At 45.2% G+C, this 16,209-nt stretch overlaps 1 long non-coding RNA gene across 1 annotated transcript in view; it reads right to left on the reverse strand.

Annotated features, from left to right (window-relative positions):
- Nucleotides 1–230: 230 nt before the first annotated feature.
- The window catches only part of LOC137164633 (uncharacterized), a 32,234-nt gene continuing 16,255 nt past the window's right edge, over nucleotides 231–16,209 (reverse strand). The window contains exon 2 of the long non-coding RNA XR_010923141.1: nucleotides 231–2,214. This is a non-coding gene — a long non-coding RNA (uncharacterized lncRNA). The remainder of the gene's footprint in view (nucleotides 2,215–16,209) is intronic.

Below are 16,209 nucleotides of genomic sequence, written 5' to 3' on the forward strand. Positions count from 1 at the left end.
TGGCATGAAGCTGGAGAAGCAGGCCAACTATTTCTACCCTGAGAGGAAAAAGGTCAGTTGCTCTGTTCATTAAGCTTGGCCTTGGGCTTTTGTTTGATTCTCAGCTACATCCCAGATCTGGTCAAACCTTTTTCTGTGCCAGGTGGGGGAGCCTCAGAGCAGTTGCATATGTTATGCACTTCTGACATCCTTTGCTGGGAAATCATAACATATTAACAACAAATCTGGGCTGCACAATGTTTATTCGCTTTAATAAATTATGCCAGCAAATAAATAGATGCTAAATTACATCCTGGTCTGGCCAGAGCTTTTATCTTGCCTGTCAGGACTGTGTAATATTAATGATAGCGTGCCTCAGATCCCCTACGGGAGAGCCGGCAAATGGCTGCTGCAGTCAGCTGTGACTCGCAAAGCTCTTGCTTGATTTTTCATTTGATCAATGCCCAATAAATCTGTAATCTCCTGACCCTGTACATCTGTTTAACACATCCAGGGAGTGGTCTAACTGGGCGCTGAGCTAGTTGGTCCCATGGTGGGAGATGTGGTAGCCTGCTTTTCCAATGCCACGCTGGTGGCAAATAGTGTTTCTGTTCTTACAGCTTCTCGGCGCCATTCATGGTGTACAAGGGCCCTTACTGAGGAAAATGCTTCAATCCCACTGGCTGCAATGGGACAGAAGCATGTGCTGTCTTTAACGGAGGCGCTTTCCTGATTCAGGGCCAAAATTCCAAATGTGCGGCGAGGGAGACTGCTATAAAGCTAGCCTGGTGATTTCATCATCAGCTGTAGTTCCCAGGGGAGTATGTATCGCTTTGGAAATATACCTGGTGCTGCCCACCATGTGAACTGTAAGCTAATCTGTTCCTGACCAAGCCCCAGGGGAGCTAAGGATCTAATGGCAGCATGCATACAAAACGGGAGAAGATACAGAAGGCTGGGTGACTGTGCTAGGGTTCAGCTTCCGGCTCATCATTGTTCCACCGGAAAGGTGCCACCTGGCAACGATGCTGAAAAGCCCAGCAGGCGGCAGAGATTTCCTGGGAAGGGGAGACATGGAATAAAATGGGAGAACCATTTAAAGCGGTACATAGGCCTCGGGCTGTCCCCTCTGCACTCAAGGGGATCTCACTCCTGAGCACATTCCAAAAAGTCACCCATTTACAAGAAAATGCTGCAAAGAACTTAAATAATCCCCTAAACAGAGCACGTCTGGTGCTGCAATGGAAGGTACTTTCCCCTCACAAGCAAGGTCCAGATCCTCCTGTCTCACGGGTGGTTACGGATGACACCTACAAGGCTTAATGCATCTTCATGACGATTGGCATTTCAGGGATCTTTCCCTGCATCAGGTTTGGTGCTTACAAAACAACCCTCCTCCACAGATCATCAGCGGGGTTTGAAACATGGACTTTCAACATCTTTGCCCAGATCTGTACCATGTGTGTAGGGGCAATCACATGAGTTGTTGGTAGTAGTAGACTCATGGACCAGCCACTAGGAAGGAGCACGGTACAGATGCTACCAGCGTGGGTAACACAAAGAAACCAGGCTGGTTAGCACAGTGTGAAGGAAGGAAGGAGATAGATCAATAGATCGATCGATCTGCTTCCCCTGGTTAATGCTCCCTCAATCTTGACCAAAATTATCTCAACCCAACCTAGGTGATGAACGAATAAAATCATTTTATCAGCAACTAATTTACTCCCTTCCACCTCCTAATCTGCAACAATACTTGTTCTGGATAAAATGGATTAACTGGCCCTGGTTTCAGACGAACAGGAAATAAACAGTTGCTCCAAAGAGTGAGATTTACTGTTTGTGTACAGTTAATAACACAATGTACTTTCCTGCTGGCCTATTCTCTGCAATGGGGCATTGCTCGCATTGAGAAGAATAGATCTGATTATTTGACGGATTTCAAAGGTGATTTATGTGTTTGCTTTGTGCTTTGTTTTAATAAACTTGGTTTAATAAAATGGTAATTGTTCTTAATCCCTTAAATTAATTACAATCATTTTCCTTGCCCCTCTCTATGTCTGCGGCATCTCTGATAGGTCTCCATGGCAACCTATCTTACCAAAGTGAACTTGTACAGTCAATGATTCCTTGGATCTTTTGAAGCATTTATATTCTTCAAGTCATCTGTGGCCCTCTTCTCCCAACAAAGAAACTCCGAATGACAACATGGGGATGAAGGTGAAGCTCCACTGGAACCTGGAGACAGAGTGAATGGGAGAAAAGATGGTCCTGAGGTTAAGGCAGAGGCTGCGGGAGCCCTGAATTCTAATCCTGACCTGCCACGTGAGAATGAATGAGTCACGTCTCTTCTCTGTGCCTCAGTTTCCCCATTTGTAGAACAGTGGTAACAATATTTCTCTGCCTCACAGGGGTGGGGTTCGGCGGCTCAGTTAATTCATGTTTTCAAAGTGCTTTGAGATCCTCCAAAGCATTTCCACACCTGCTCCTGACTGGAGCCAAGAAGTGCAGCCTAAACTGGGAATTCATGTGTGTCTGGATCCTGATCAGTTGTCGAGCCCGGACGGTCGGAGGAGTTGAGTCCCCTCCCAAGGAACCTGAGGGTGAGGTGGTGGAGATAATCAGTGCAGGAGAGATGGCGAGAGCCACGCTGAAAGGTATCTCTCCCTAGATCTGAGTCTTTTTCCACCCTCCTGTTAGGGCTCAGCTTCAAGCTGGCAGGGACCCCTTTGTGAGGAAAGCATCTGAATGGCAAGTCCAAGCGCAACCTCCTCGTGGTGCGAGTTGGTAACTGGTGGAGAATCAGGCTAATCGCGGAGGGCGAACCCCCCTCTTGGGGGGAGAGGGGGAGGGCAGCCCCAACATCTTTCTGCCCTCCTGGTAAGGGTAAGACTCCCCCAGGTACGGGTTAGTCCCCCCTGGAAAGGGTAAGCTTCCCCCTGTGAAGGGTCATATCTTTTAATTATGGAGAAAAACAAATATATATTTCATACCGGATTGGCGCTGGACCGGGTTAAAAACATCCCCGCTACTGGCTTTGATGCCCCGACCAGTAGTCTAAAATGGATTAGGGGAATTCATAGAGCAGGACCGATGCTCTGTCCTCTTTTTGTGGATAGAATAAATGAGGGAGGGGCTGGTTGTATGGATACACAAAATCTCCAATTTGGAGAAATAAGGGATGTTCCTGAGGAACAAGACACTTTTAGTGAGAGCCAGGTTTTAGATTTTAATTTTTTACTGATGGTTTTTACTAATAGCTTATATAGTGACTTAGAGATAAACAATCTTAAATCTAGCGTTTATGATAAATATTTAAGTTCATTTAATGATCCGTACTCGATTGATTTTGGTAATTTTAATATTTTACAAAACTCACAAACTGATTTTCTAAAATTAGATAATATTTTACCGGATAATTTTAATATGAATCTTAATAGTACAGCTAAGGAGAGTAGCTCGCATAAAGAAGGCGTATTTTACTTAGAATATCCCGTTGATTGTTTTAACTGTCCTATATGTCCCCAAATTTTATCAATTTTTGGTAAATGGGCGACACATTAACTTTGTACATAAACGTACAGCCAGTAGGGTCGTGTGTAAGAAATGTGGCAAGCATTCTCAATATCATAATATCGCTTGCCATTACCCCAAGTGTACACCCAGGGAGGTGGATAACTCAAGTAGTAAATATACCTGCGTGGTCTGTGGGTCTGCCTTTCATACCAGATCTAGGCTGAGTCAACACGTCAGGCATAGGCATCCCTCGGTAAGGAATGAAGAAAGAAAAGGAGCTAGAGATCGCTCTCGGATCTGGACAGACGATGAAATTGAACTATTACTCCAGCTTGAAATAAAATATGCTGGGGTAAGGAATATTAATAAATGTATAGAAGGCGAGCTGAAGACGAAAACGAACAAGCAGATATCAGATAAGAGGAGAGACCTGGCTAAAAAGAAGGTTAAGAATAATAATGATTTGGTTGTTTTAGGGGGAAAATGTGAGATGAAAAATATTTTAGATGATCTACCCCAGAGAGAGAAAATAAAACCGCTAAAAAATCAGGTTTTAATAGATAGGGTTTTAAAGGGTGTAGGGCAAAATGATGTGCAAATTTTAAAGAATTTGGATTTTATTGAAAACCAGTTAACTGTTTCTGCTACTGCAGCGGTAGGCTGGGAGCTTTTTGAGGAGTTATGTGAATTATTAATGACTCCTCAAGAAAATGCAGATAATCTGGAAAGTAATATTGATGTTCATAATAAACAAGCTCACCTCATACAAAGTGAATACAAAACGCCATGTGGCAATGCTAACTTCAGGGCCTTCCTTCAGGTGCCAGCAGATGGCAGCCTCTGACCAACCTGCGCACACCGCCCCAGCAGCTAAGCCCTCAGTGGGAAGCAGCTTGGCCCGGTCTCTGTGGGCACCCAAACCTCAACCCCTGGGCAACGGTCTTGTAACAGACGGGTGACGAGTGCCCTGGTCGAGAATACGGCATGGGATGCTGAGTGTTGAGCGAGAGAGAGAGAGAGATGGTAACAAGCAGTGGATGCCCCAGAGAGCAAAGGCCTGAGGCGACATAGGAGATGGAATCAGCAAAGGATCCCTGATGAAGCCAGGGCTACAGGACATGTTTGCATGGAAAAGGAACTAAACGAGAGAGGGCTCAAGATATCAAGGTATTATCTGTCCCAAGTCATGTAAGTCTCCACCTCAGTGTGATTTTGACCCCTCTTAAGCACATGGTACAGTGGTTTGAAAGGTGAGTGGGTAGGAACTGTGACCTATGATCAAATAGCATTCTGGAGTGTCGACTTGTTAGCATAAACTCAGTGATCAGACCTCATTTATTTCTCTACTGTCACTATAATACACCAGGTTTCTCAGATCAGTAACTCCACTAGCTGGGGGAATATTTTTTTGCTTCCCTTCCTGATTATTTGGTTCCTCTTCATGCTACCCAGCATCTCGGCTATTAGGGATACTAAATGAAAACACAGGACAGCAAATCAAGGGGCGATGGCTTTGGTGGCTTTTGATGAACTCTTTGCAGCAGAGCATGTATTTTCCCAATGATTAGCAAGTGCATGCATTTTTTTGATGTTCCTAATCCCATTAACATCTCCAAGTTCCAGGAAGCTAAGAGCCCTGGCACCGGGAATGATTTTTGCCTTCTCCAGAAAGCCCCATCTATCTTGCACATTGAAACCTCCTCTCACCCGTTGGGCCTCCCAAGCTCCCACTCTAGATGAAGTGGTTTATTCGCCAGCAAATGGGTTTTTCATTCGGACGGATGCTCCCCGTGGGCTTTTCAGATACTCTGGGCGCAGACCACGAAGCATCTTGAAGATAAGGACTGAGATCTTGAACTTGACTCAACATTTGATGGGAAGTCAGTGTAGAGAAGAGAGGACAGGTTTAATGTGTTGCATAGCCTGGGCCAGCTCATCTCCCGAGATCCTTGCGAAAGGGCTCTGATGGGCAATGCCGATTCCTTGGCATCCCCTCCCTGTTACTGGTTATCACGGGGGTTCTCAAACTGGGGGTCATGACCCCTCGAGGGCTCATGAGGTTATTATGAGGGGAGGGGTTGCGAGCAGTTAGCCCCTGTGCATGCCGGGAAGGATGGCGTGGCATGGAGGGGTCACCACTTTTGCGGGGAAGGGTCGTCACAGCCTGAAATATTTCCAAAGGGGGTCCAGCAAAAGAAGTTTGAGAACCCCTGGGTTATTGCACTCCTGGTCATTTGGGCTTCTTGAGCACAACCGGGTCTGTTAGCGCTTTGAGGATGGCCAGTGTCTCAGCGACTCTGTCATCCAGTTGGGAATGTCACAGAGAAACCAGGACAGAACTGCTTGGATGAGCTCTTCCATCTCTTTAGATGCTGAGAAATTTGGAGAGGGGCATGATATAAGCTGGAAGAAATCAAATAAGCCAGCGTTCGAGGGTGAGCTGCTAACAGTCCCAGCAGGGTTACGCTCCCATCTGATCTGCCAACGGACTCGAGCTCAGCTCCTTTCCCGACAGGTTTTGAAAGGTTCTTTGCTACGAGTATGGCTGCTGCAGATGAATGGCTTTGGGAGCAAGGCTTGTGTGTCATCTGCAAGCAGGATTGCAGGGCCAGTTGGTTTGTGCACGTGTTGCTGGGGCAGCAGGGCCCAGGAATCAGTGCTGTTTTCAGGTCTCCTTGGGCGGGGAAGATGGAATCACTCGAAGACATTTGCCTTTTTTTTTTTTTTTCAAAACCCTGTCACAGACCTGGCAGAGGGCCAAGGATTCCTTCTCAGTGGGAGGGATCTTGGCTCTGTTCTGACCCTAACAATGCACACTAACAAATTGGCACACGCGTGGTTTTGTCTTTTGACTCTGCTCATCTCTAAAGATATTGCATCGTTGCCTTGGAAACAGACACATCAAAGAATCCTGTTGCTCTTTCAGGGATATACAAGCAAGAATATTATTTCTGAAAGGGAATTTCATGTTAATGGAAGGGGCTGGAGTGACAGCGTCGGAGCCGGATCCTTGTGCATATGGACAGAATGGGCACAGCACAGGTAGCGGCAGTGCAAGCTTTCCTGCATACCACCCCACACCAGCGTGTACCAATCCCAACCTGCAGTGACCATCTCTTGTGGCCCATTTAAGATCTCATTGTAGGGCGATGGCAAAGCTCCCATTGGCTTCAGTGGGAAAGGATCAAGCCCTTAATTATTGTCTTCCTACCATGTCAATAGCACAAGCCAACCTCTAACTGAAAGGGGTCAGGAGGAAACGTGCCCTGGGGGCAGGTTATCCCACCATTGCAGGTTTCTTGCACCTTCCTTTGAAGCAGATGGCCACTGTTAGAGACAGGAGACTTGACTAGCTGGGCCACGGGTCTGATGTAGTCTGGCAATTCCTATATTCATAGCTGTATAAGAGCTGCACTTTTTGTAATATGGATGTCTCTAATTCTGGCTTATCAAGGCTTCTCTATTCATTTTCAAAAGAGCCACCCACTGGAGACCGAGTTCTCTTTGCAAAGACCCGGTTGGGAAGGGATTTCTTGCTACAAAAGCAGGTTATTTTTAAAGCAACTGAAATACCGTAGGATTTCAGCCTCAAATGCTCTGCAGCTTGTGCCTTGGTAATATTCACAAAGCATAAATCATTTGCACCAACGTCCTGATAGGCTGCTTGCCTGCATTCCAGAGAATGTAAAGACAGCAGATTCCCTGCAAAGAAGTCAACTGTTTCTGGCACCATTATAATTTAAAAACAAATGGATACAGCATAATTGCACACGTCTGGATTGTTTCCCCTTGACAAGAATCATCTAAAAAGCCTGCTTGGCTGGGCTTGGTATAATAGGATGGGACGTTTCTTTTGCCAAGTTGCTCCTGCAAATATTCCAAGTGTTATTTTGCATCATAAGTTTTCTGTTTTGTATTGCTGGGTATAAATCTCACAAGGTGCTTTTCTCCAGGCTTTTAAAGTCTAGATTTTATCATCATTGGAGAGGGGCTGGAGGCCTCCCAAGAGTTTGGCCCTGGCAGAGATACAGGCAGCATGAATTGCCGTCACCCAGTATCTAGATTCCCCAGGAAGTTTCATTGGCTTTTGGAATAGATGCTTCATTGGGGAAAAATTGGTTCCTTGCCCGTGGAATTTGAAAGGGCAAAGAGCAGTTGCCAACATTCATTTCCTGTTGGAAATGTCGATGCCTCCTCCCCTCTTCTGTCCTTTTTGACACTCTGATTCAGTTTGCAAGCTGTGCTGGTGCCATTTACATGGTCAATCTTTTTAAAATCAGCCTGTCCACAAGGGGAAATTCAACCTGTTTGAAAACTGGTGCAGCTAAACCAGTTGTAAAATCAGTTTTAGAAGGTTGGGAGGTGACCAGCTCATGGTCTGTCTGATAGGGAAGAGTCTATCTGATAGGAGGGGGAGCTTTAGTCGGTCAGTGAGAGACAAAACAAGATCCAAGGTGAAGCTAGAAAAATTCTGTGTGGAAATAAGGTGAACCTTTTTGAGAGGGCAATGAACCATGGGAATGGCTTAGCTAGGGTTGTGGCAAATTCTCCAGCACCTGACAGCTTTCCATGAAGGCTGGACATTCTTCTAAATGATACACTGTAGCTGAGCCAGAAAGGTATTGGGCTCAATGCCTGGTCTGTGCTAGGCAGGAGGTCTGACTAAATGACCATTATGGACCTTAAAATCCATGAAGACCCAAAATGTAGGCAGCATAAGGTGACCTGACCTCTTTTTAGTGAGCTCATTTCAAGACCAAGCATGTCCCTGAGTGCAGAGGGGCCCTGTAAAAGATGGAAACAGTTGAAGTCCAGAGTCAAGAGTTGAGCCCTCTTCAGAGGATGACAGAAGAGTAGCAAAGGCAGCAAACTATGTGGATGAGGAAATAGCAGATAATTAGGTGGTTGGATATCGCAGACACAGGGGTTCTCTGCTCAGGGTCTCCATCCAGGTCCTTTCTTTTGAAGCTGTGACCTGCACTACCATTCCTATTTTTCTCTTTACGTTTTGTCCCAAGTACAGTAATCAGTTGGTTGCTGGTCCTGTGGCCCTTCTCTCATCTCAGGGGGAGGGCCTTTAGTTCATGGTGTGCTCCGTTCACCAGGATACCAAATAGGCTGGTGACTCTCATTCCTCTGACTCCTTCCTGGAGAGCTGGGTGTTGCCAGAGATTCTCTGCTCAGTGCTCCCTCAGGATCCTTGGTTTTGACCCTTTCATCTGCAGCCCTATCCCTCTTCTTTCATTTTTTCCCCGACTGTGCTTAGCTGCTGTCTGGGTTCCTTGGCCCCTCCTTTCATCAGCACAAAATTCTATTGAAAGAGGAAGGGGGAAAAGAAAGCAGAAAAACAAAACGGAGACACCTTGGGGGGGGGGGGGGGGGGTGAATTTCAGATGTAAACTAAAAAGAAGCCCTTGACAGTTTCCATTTAATGATGCATGTATCTTGCTTCTTGAGACACGTTTTCTTACAGAGATCTGCAGAGCTGCTCACTTCCTTTAAAGCAGCTTAGAGTGAAACCGATGACATGCCTGGCCCAATCTCTACCCTTTAGGGAGATTCCAGGTTCAGTCACACAGTCCATATCTCTCATTCTTGCTCCCTTTTCCTCTCTGTCAGTATTTCAGGTGTCGGGCCCACTCCGCTCATGCACACTTCGATGCTCTCTGGTGATGTCATTCATAACTATTTGCTCACAGTAACGGGCTTGTTAATTTGATTATGCAAATTTCCCGTGAGTTAGTAGAGCTATTGAAACAGCAAAATGCATCGAAGTTTAATTAAAAAATATCATTTGCTTGCAACTTTTCCCTTGATCTGAAAAAAAGCTCTGGAAGCTGTTTATTTCCTCAGCTTTACCAGACAATGTTCACTTCCGCACTGGCTGGAGAATGACCAGGAGAAGGAAACCTTTATGCTTAAGAGTCTTATTGTTTATTAATGGATGTAATTAAATGGATCTCACTGAAAAGAAAGTGGCATCAAGTGTGAGAGTATGTTCATGTGGCCGATTTACTTGTCTAAATACTGCATACAAATGAATAAGGAATTGATACAGACAATGGCTAATGCCTGGAAATTGCACTTGAGACTATAATGAAGACATAACACTGATTGCTAATAACTGTTAATTTTAATCCTACTTTTGTTATAATATAGATGAAAATAACCAACCCAGACATTTCCGAGAGACAGTCTCTGTGCAGGCATGCTAAGAAAGCACATGGAGTGCCTGATGCTATAAGTAACTATTCTACAGAAGAGCTAGGTAGCATTGTGTCCTGAAGCATGTGAGTTTCTGTCCCTTATAATTTTTCCCTGTCTTCTCTAATGTAACTATGGATGTTCTCATTATCCATAAAAATCCCTCATTCTTTTTTGAATCCTACCCCACTCTCAGCATCAATGGTATCTTGTGGAAGTGTGTTCCCCAGGCTAACTTAGCACTATATCAACAAGTATTTCTTTTTAGCAGTTCTGAATTGCCTTTCCATTTTATTGCATGCCCCCTAGTTCTTGTGTTAGGAGAAAGGGTAGAGGGAAGGCCCTGGTCCATCATTTTAGCTCTATCATGTCTCCTTTACCTCTCTTCGACACCTCGTGTATAACACACTCATTCACAAGGGTCCCTTTTGACCCTCAGCTTTCAGGATCCTGTTGTATGGTCCAGTTGGTCTGTCCGCCTCCTTGCTGCGTAGCCCAGACGATGCTACGTTTACACTATTCTACTGCATTACGCTGTGTGAGATAGGAGGTCAGACTAGATGATCACAATGGTCCCTTCTAGTCTTAAAACCCATGCGTCTATTGAATGTCAACCCCAAAGGGAGGCAAATGGTGAAACCAAGCTAAGGCATGAACACAGCAAAGGTGGGAGCAAAGGGTTAACTCCGAATGGGGAGTTAAGGCTGCAAATCACCTTACAAGCAGGAGCGTGGAGGGCTCTGCTCTGGGGTGTTAGGCGCAGTGGGCTTGGTTCCAGGAATATGCTTAGCCCAGGAATGCTGTGTAATTCAGATGGCCTGTCTTTTCTGCACCATCTCCTCAGAAGGCAATTTCCTGCAATAGGCCTGAAAGACAATCACAGCGTCTCTCTCTGTGTGTGATTCTGAGCTTTGGAGAAAGAATTAAACTTTAGAAATGGATGAGCCGTCGGAGCTGAGGCACCCAAAGGCTCAGGAAAAAAAGAAGAAATATATTCTGTGGCACAGATCAGATAAGGTGGTAATCACACAGCAGACTGATGTGCAGGGGGCAGGCCGCAGGGCCCAGAGCCCTGCTGAGGTCACCGAGAACTCCTAGGCATTCAGAGCTCTGCTGCTGCCTGACTCAGCTGTGTCCCCCAGGAGGGTTTCCAAATTGCTTTAAGATCCTAGGATAAAATGGTGCTCTAGCAAGACAAAGCAAGGTTGCAATGGCAGCCTGATACCTGCTGGTACCTGGCATTTGTCTTTACTGAATTTCATCGAGTTGAATTCAGATCAATTCTCCAATTTGTCAAGTTTTTTTTTTTTTTAATTCTAATCCTATCCCCCAAAGTACTAGCAATCCCTCCCACTTGTATCATCTGCCAATTTTATAAGCATACTCTCCACTCCATTATCCAAATCATTAAAGAAAATGTTGACTAGACTAGATACATCCTCTCAGTTTGAGAGCAAACCTTTGATAACTCTTTGAATAGTGTGTTTTTAGCCACTTGTGCACCCGCCTTACAGTAATTTCATCAAGAACACGTTTTCCTAGTTTGCTTATGAGAATGTCATGTGGGACTGTGTCAAAAGCCTTATTAAAAATAACGTAGATCATGTCTACTGCTTCCCCTGCCTATCCACTAGGCCAATAACCCTGTCAAAGAAGGGAATTAGGTTGGTCTGGCATGATTTGTTCTTGGGAAATTCATTTTGGCTATTACTTATCAACTTAGTATCCTTTGGGTGCTTAAAAATGTATTGTTTAATAATTTGTTCCAGTATATTTCCAGGTATCAAAGTTAGGTTAACTGGTCTATACTTTCTTGGGTCCCCTTTGTTCCCTTTTTTAAAGATCGGCACTATATTTTCCCTTCTCCAGTCCCGTTTGCCATGAGTTCTTGAATAAAATTGCTAATGGGTCTGAGATTCCTTCAGTACCCTAGGGTGAATTTCATCAGGGTCTGCTGACTTGAATATATATAATTTACCTAAATATTTTTAAACCTGTTCTTCCTCTATTCTGGCTTGTGTTCCTTTCCCCCTTGTTGTCAATATTCACAATTAACCTTTGAAGAATGAAGCAAGATAGGCATTAAACACTTCAACCTTGATGTCATTTGTTATTAGCTTTCCTTCCCTGCTAAGTAGTGGAGCTATATTTTCCTTTGTCTCTCTTGCTCCTTATGTATTTATAGAATCTTTTCTTATGGTCTTTTATGTCCTTTGTTGCTGTAATTAATTTTATGTCTTAGCCTTTCTGATTTTGTCCCTAGATGCTTACGCTATTATTTTGTACTCATCCCTAGCAATTTATCCCTGTTTCCAGTTTTTTAGTATTCTTTTTTGATTTTCAGGTCATTAAAGAGCTCCTGATGCAGCCTTATTGGCCTCTTACTATTCTTCTCTCTCATGGGAATAGTTTGCAATTGTGCCTTAAATGTTCTCTCCTGGAGAAACTGTCAGCTCTCCTATCAGTTCTCTGAGTTTGTTAAAGTCTGGTTTTTTGTCCTTATTCTTCTGCTCTCACTCCTTCCTCTCCTTAGAATCAATCATTCAAAAATCATTTTCACCCAATTGCCTTCCACCTTCAGATGCTCAATCAATTGCTCGCTGTTAGTCAGAATCAAGTCTGAAGTGGCTACCCTCTTGGTTACTTCCTCCACCTTCTGAAACAAGAATTTGTCCCCAACACATTCCAATAACTTACTGGACATTTTATAGACTCAGACTTTAATATCAGAGGGGACCGTTATGATCATCTAGTCTGACCTTCTGCACAACACAGACCACAGAACTTCATCCACCCACTCCTGTAATAGATCCCTAACATATGACTGAGTTACTGAAGTCCTAAAATAATGGTTTAAAGACTTCAAGTATAGAGAATCCACCAGGAAGTGATCCATGTCCCATGCCCCAGTCTGCAGAGCAAGGCGAAAAACTCCCAGGGCCTCTGCCAATCTGCCCTGGAGGGAAATTCCTTTCCAACCCCAAATATGATCAGCTGAGCATGTGGGCAAGACTCACCAGCCTGACATCCAGAAAGAATTCTCTGTAGTAACTCAGAACCCACCCCATCTAACATCCCATCACAGGTCATTGGGATATTGGGGATATTTATCGCTAGTAGTCAAAGATCAGTTAATTGCCAAACTAGGCTGTCCCATCATACCATCCCCTCCATAAACTTATCAAGCTCAGTGTTTTGGCATATTATTTTTCCAAGGGATGTCTGGGTAAAGTCCCCTGTTACTACCAATTCTTGTGTTTTGGATATTTCTGTTATTTATTCTAGAAATGCCTTGTCCACTTCCTTTCAATTGGTAGTCTATAATAGTCCTCAACAATGAGGTCATCTCTGTGTTTTCCCTTTGGTGGAAATGGTTCTTGTGGCACCATGGCATGAAGGATATGACTTGATTGGCTGTTCTGGCCTCTGCAATTGGGGAGGGTGGTGACTCGAGCCAGCTCCAGTCTTTCTGCGCAGTGGTTAGCGCATGCTGTGACCAGGCAGCATCCTAGAGTCCCGCTGAGGAACAAGCTGCACAGATGGCCCTCTCCGTAACCTTGCTCGTGAGGGTCTGTCTGAGCCCGTCACAAAACCACAATCAAACCCTTCCTCCTTCTGTCCGCAAAGCTGATGACAGGGCATGGCTCAGAGCTCTGTATGCTGAGAATTCACAGGGTGACAGGCATTTCTCTCTAGCCACTTTGGAAATCCACCCTTTGGCAATCAGCCTGGAAGGCGTGTGTCTCATGCTAATGCTCATCTCAAGGCCTGAGCGCGTAAAAGCAGCTGCCTCCTGATTGAGGCTGCTGCTGGGCAAACCACAAGAGGTCATGTGAGTGGCTCAGGCTCTTTGGCTGGTTATCTGATGCTAGCCTGAATTACAGTAGCTATCAGTGTAAAGCCCAGAGCCTATTGCTGTTGGTTCAAGAGGTCTCTGAGATTGGGTGGTGTCTCACCGGGAGCAGCAAGAGATAGCATCCTAATAGGAATCACGTGCAGGAACAATGTCCGACGCGCTCCCCTGTGCAGAGGCTCGAGCGTGAGGCCTCTGAAGCATTTGAATCCCCTCAGCCCTGCTCCGTGGGGCTCAGCAAAGAAATGAAAGGGCAAAAAAATGAATGTGGAATTTTGTGGAACACTTTCCTCAGTTTTGGTGCAGCTGGAGCACTGTGAAATCATCCGTGGCACATAAATACAGTGGAGCCTGTATAAAAGATCATTCCTACCAGGCAACCTTCTGCTTTGAAAGGCAGCCTCATAAGTGCCCCTGGATGCACAGCACCTTTAGTGGGAGACTCAGGGGTATGCAGCGGTGGCTTTGAGTCAGCGCTGAGCACGGCCAGCCAGGCAGCGCTCAGGGTGCACCGGTGACAGCTTGCCATGAGAGAGGGGAAGGCATGGTCAGGCACGAAGAGGTGTTTCTGCCAGAAGTTGTGACTTGTGCTCTTCAGTTCCCAGCTCTGCCATAAACTCACTGTGCCTGGCTTGGGGCAAGTCACTTCACTTCTTTGTGCCTCAGTTCCCCTTGTGTACAACTGAGCTGACAATACTTCCTTTTCCTACCATTTGCATTATTTTGTCTGATTAGATCTTTAGCTCTTCAGGGCAGGGACAGCCTCTCACCGTGTGTCTGTAGGGCTTCCAGCACAGTAAGCGCCAGAGCTCAGTTGAAACCTGGAGATGCTCCTGCTAATAATACAAATACATCTGCAACAGGCCTGCTCTAACTTGCCTGAGAAAAACTAGGGGATATCTTCTGCCTCTCATTGGCTGGGCCTGGGAGCAAATGTCACTTAAACATCTTCAGTCTGGCTGCCTGAGAGAGAGAGAGAGACTGGAAATACAAGACAGGATTGAAGACAGCACATTTCACATGCCCCATGTTTTTCCTGGTACAGTCCCCCTCCCTGTTGATTCTAAGGACACCTGGCTCCTGAGGTTTGAAACAGAACAAGAGAGAATTTGCTCGAGTGATATTTCAGTGTAAATAACAAGAAAATGAAGCATAAACATCACATTAGTGACTCCTGATGAAAGTCCCGAGGGCTCAACATTTTTACAGGGCAAAGCAGCTTGGTATTTGCACAATGTAGCAGGCTGGTAATGGGCAGAGGGGTATCTGCCCCTCTTTCTCTCTGTTTCTCACACAAACCTGGGCAGATTTTATTTGTTTGTGTTTAATGAGACCCCATCATCTTCCCACAGCAGCTCCCAACACTGTGACTCGGAGGATGCACCAGTCCCTCAGTCACCCCCCATGACGCACGAGAGAGGCAGGAATGCACGGCAAGCTGAGGTGTACAAGGGCAATGGGTAGGCAGCTGAGTTGTCACAAATGAATAGCAGCTTTTCTTTCTGCACCATTAGGCTGCTGCATGGCGTGCACAGCAAATGGGACTGTCTTTAATTCTTCAGGGAATTACAAATGCATCTGTGCTGATCAATTTTGCTGAGGGGAAATGAAATGCAGTGGTTTATTATTACAGCCACTAACTTTTTAAAGCTCATCCTGAAGCAACCCAAATTATTGTTATTAGTACTGCAATAGTGTCTCGAGACTCTAACAAGATCATGGCCCCATTGTACCATGTGCTGTGCACACACAGGTGGGAGAAAGGAAGTATTATCATTCTGCCTTTCTACACATTCCAGAAAGGTACCAGAACTTCCCAATACACCCAAAATAACGAGGGCTTACTGACCCCTCAGAATGACAATAGGATGGATAGAGATGATTTGGCCGAACCATCTGGTACAAGGTAAAAGGTGGTAACTCACCACGTCACAGGACGACAACTACACACGTCAGAAGGGCAATATGCAACTTGTTTGTATCAGTGTATAAAGGAGGGTCTCAAAGGGAGTGTCTTTGTCCAGCTGAGGGGGAAACGGAATGTCCTGCTGTTTACTGAGCTGGTCCATTTTAACAAGCATACATGTGTAATGGTCCTGTAGAGTCTGCAGGATACTAGGACCATGCAATAATTCAACCATGGAGTGGTGTCTCAGTTATCTGTGCAGAACTGGGACAACATGAACATGGGGAGAACACACACGCAGCCAACAACTGACAATAGTAAGTAATCAGAGCCTGGACTGGTGTGAACGAACTATCATGAACTGTGAACATGTGAATGGAGCTACCTTGGCGGTACAATGAAGACCCAAGACTGGACCATTAATTTTGTAATGATAGCCAGCTAAGTGGAATTTTGCATGTGATTGGACAGTTTCCTGTCTGGCCAGAATCCCACCCCTACCTTTTTCAGTTTGTGGATTGAATTTTAGAAAATAGAAGAGAAAGCCTTTGCTCTGAGGCACTTATGTCTGGGCTACACTTGACATCTGTCTGTCTATCAATGCTCATCATGGAGGACATAACCAGTGTTACAAGAAGCAAGAGGGGGGAGGGGAAGGACAATAGTTACTAAAGCTAATAAAGCTAATAAAGATGATGTGGTTTGTTTTGCTCTGCAGTTTATTTAAGAGCATGTTCACAAGGGCAACCCCCAG

The sequence above is a fragment of the Emydura macquarii genome, unplaced genomic scaffold (assembly GCF_026122565.2).
Source record: "Emydura macquarii macquarii isolate MOO-44397 ecotype Brisbane River unplaced genomic scaffold, CSIRO-AGI_Emac_v2 contig_312, whole genome shotgun sequence".
Lineage (NCBI taxonomy): Eukaryota > Metazoa > Chordata > Testudines > Chelidae > Emydura > Emydura macquarii.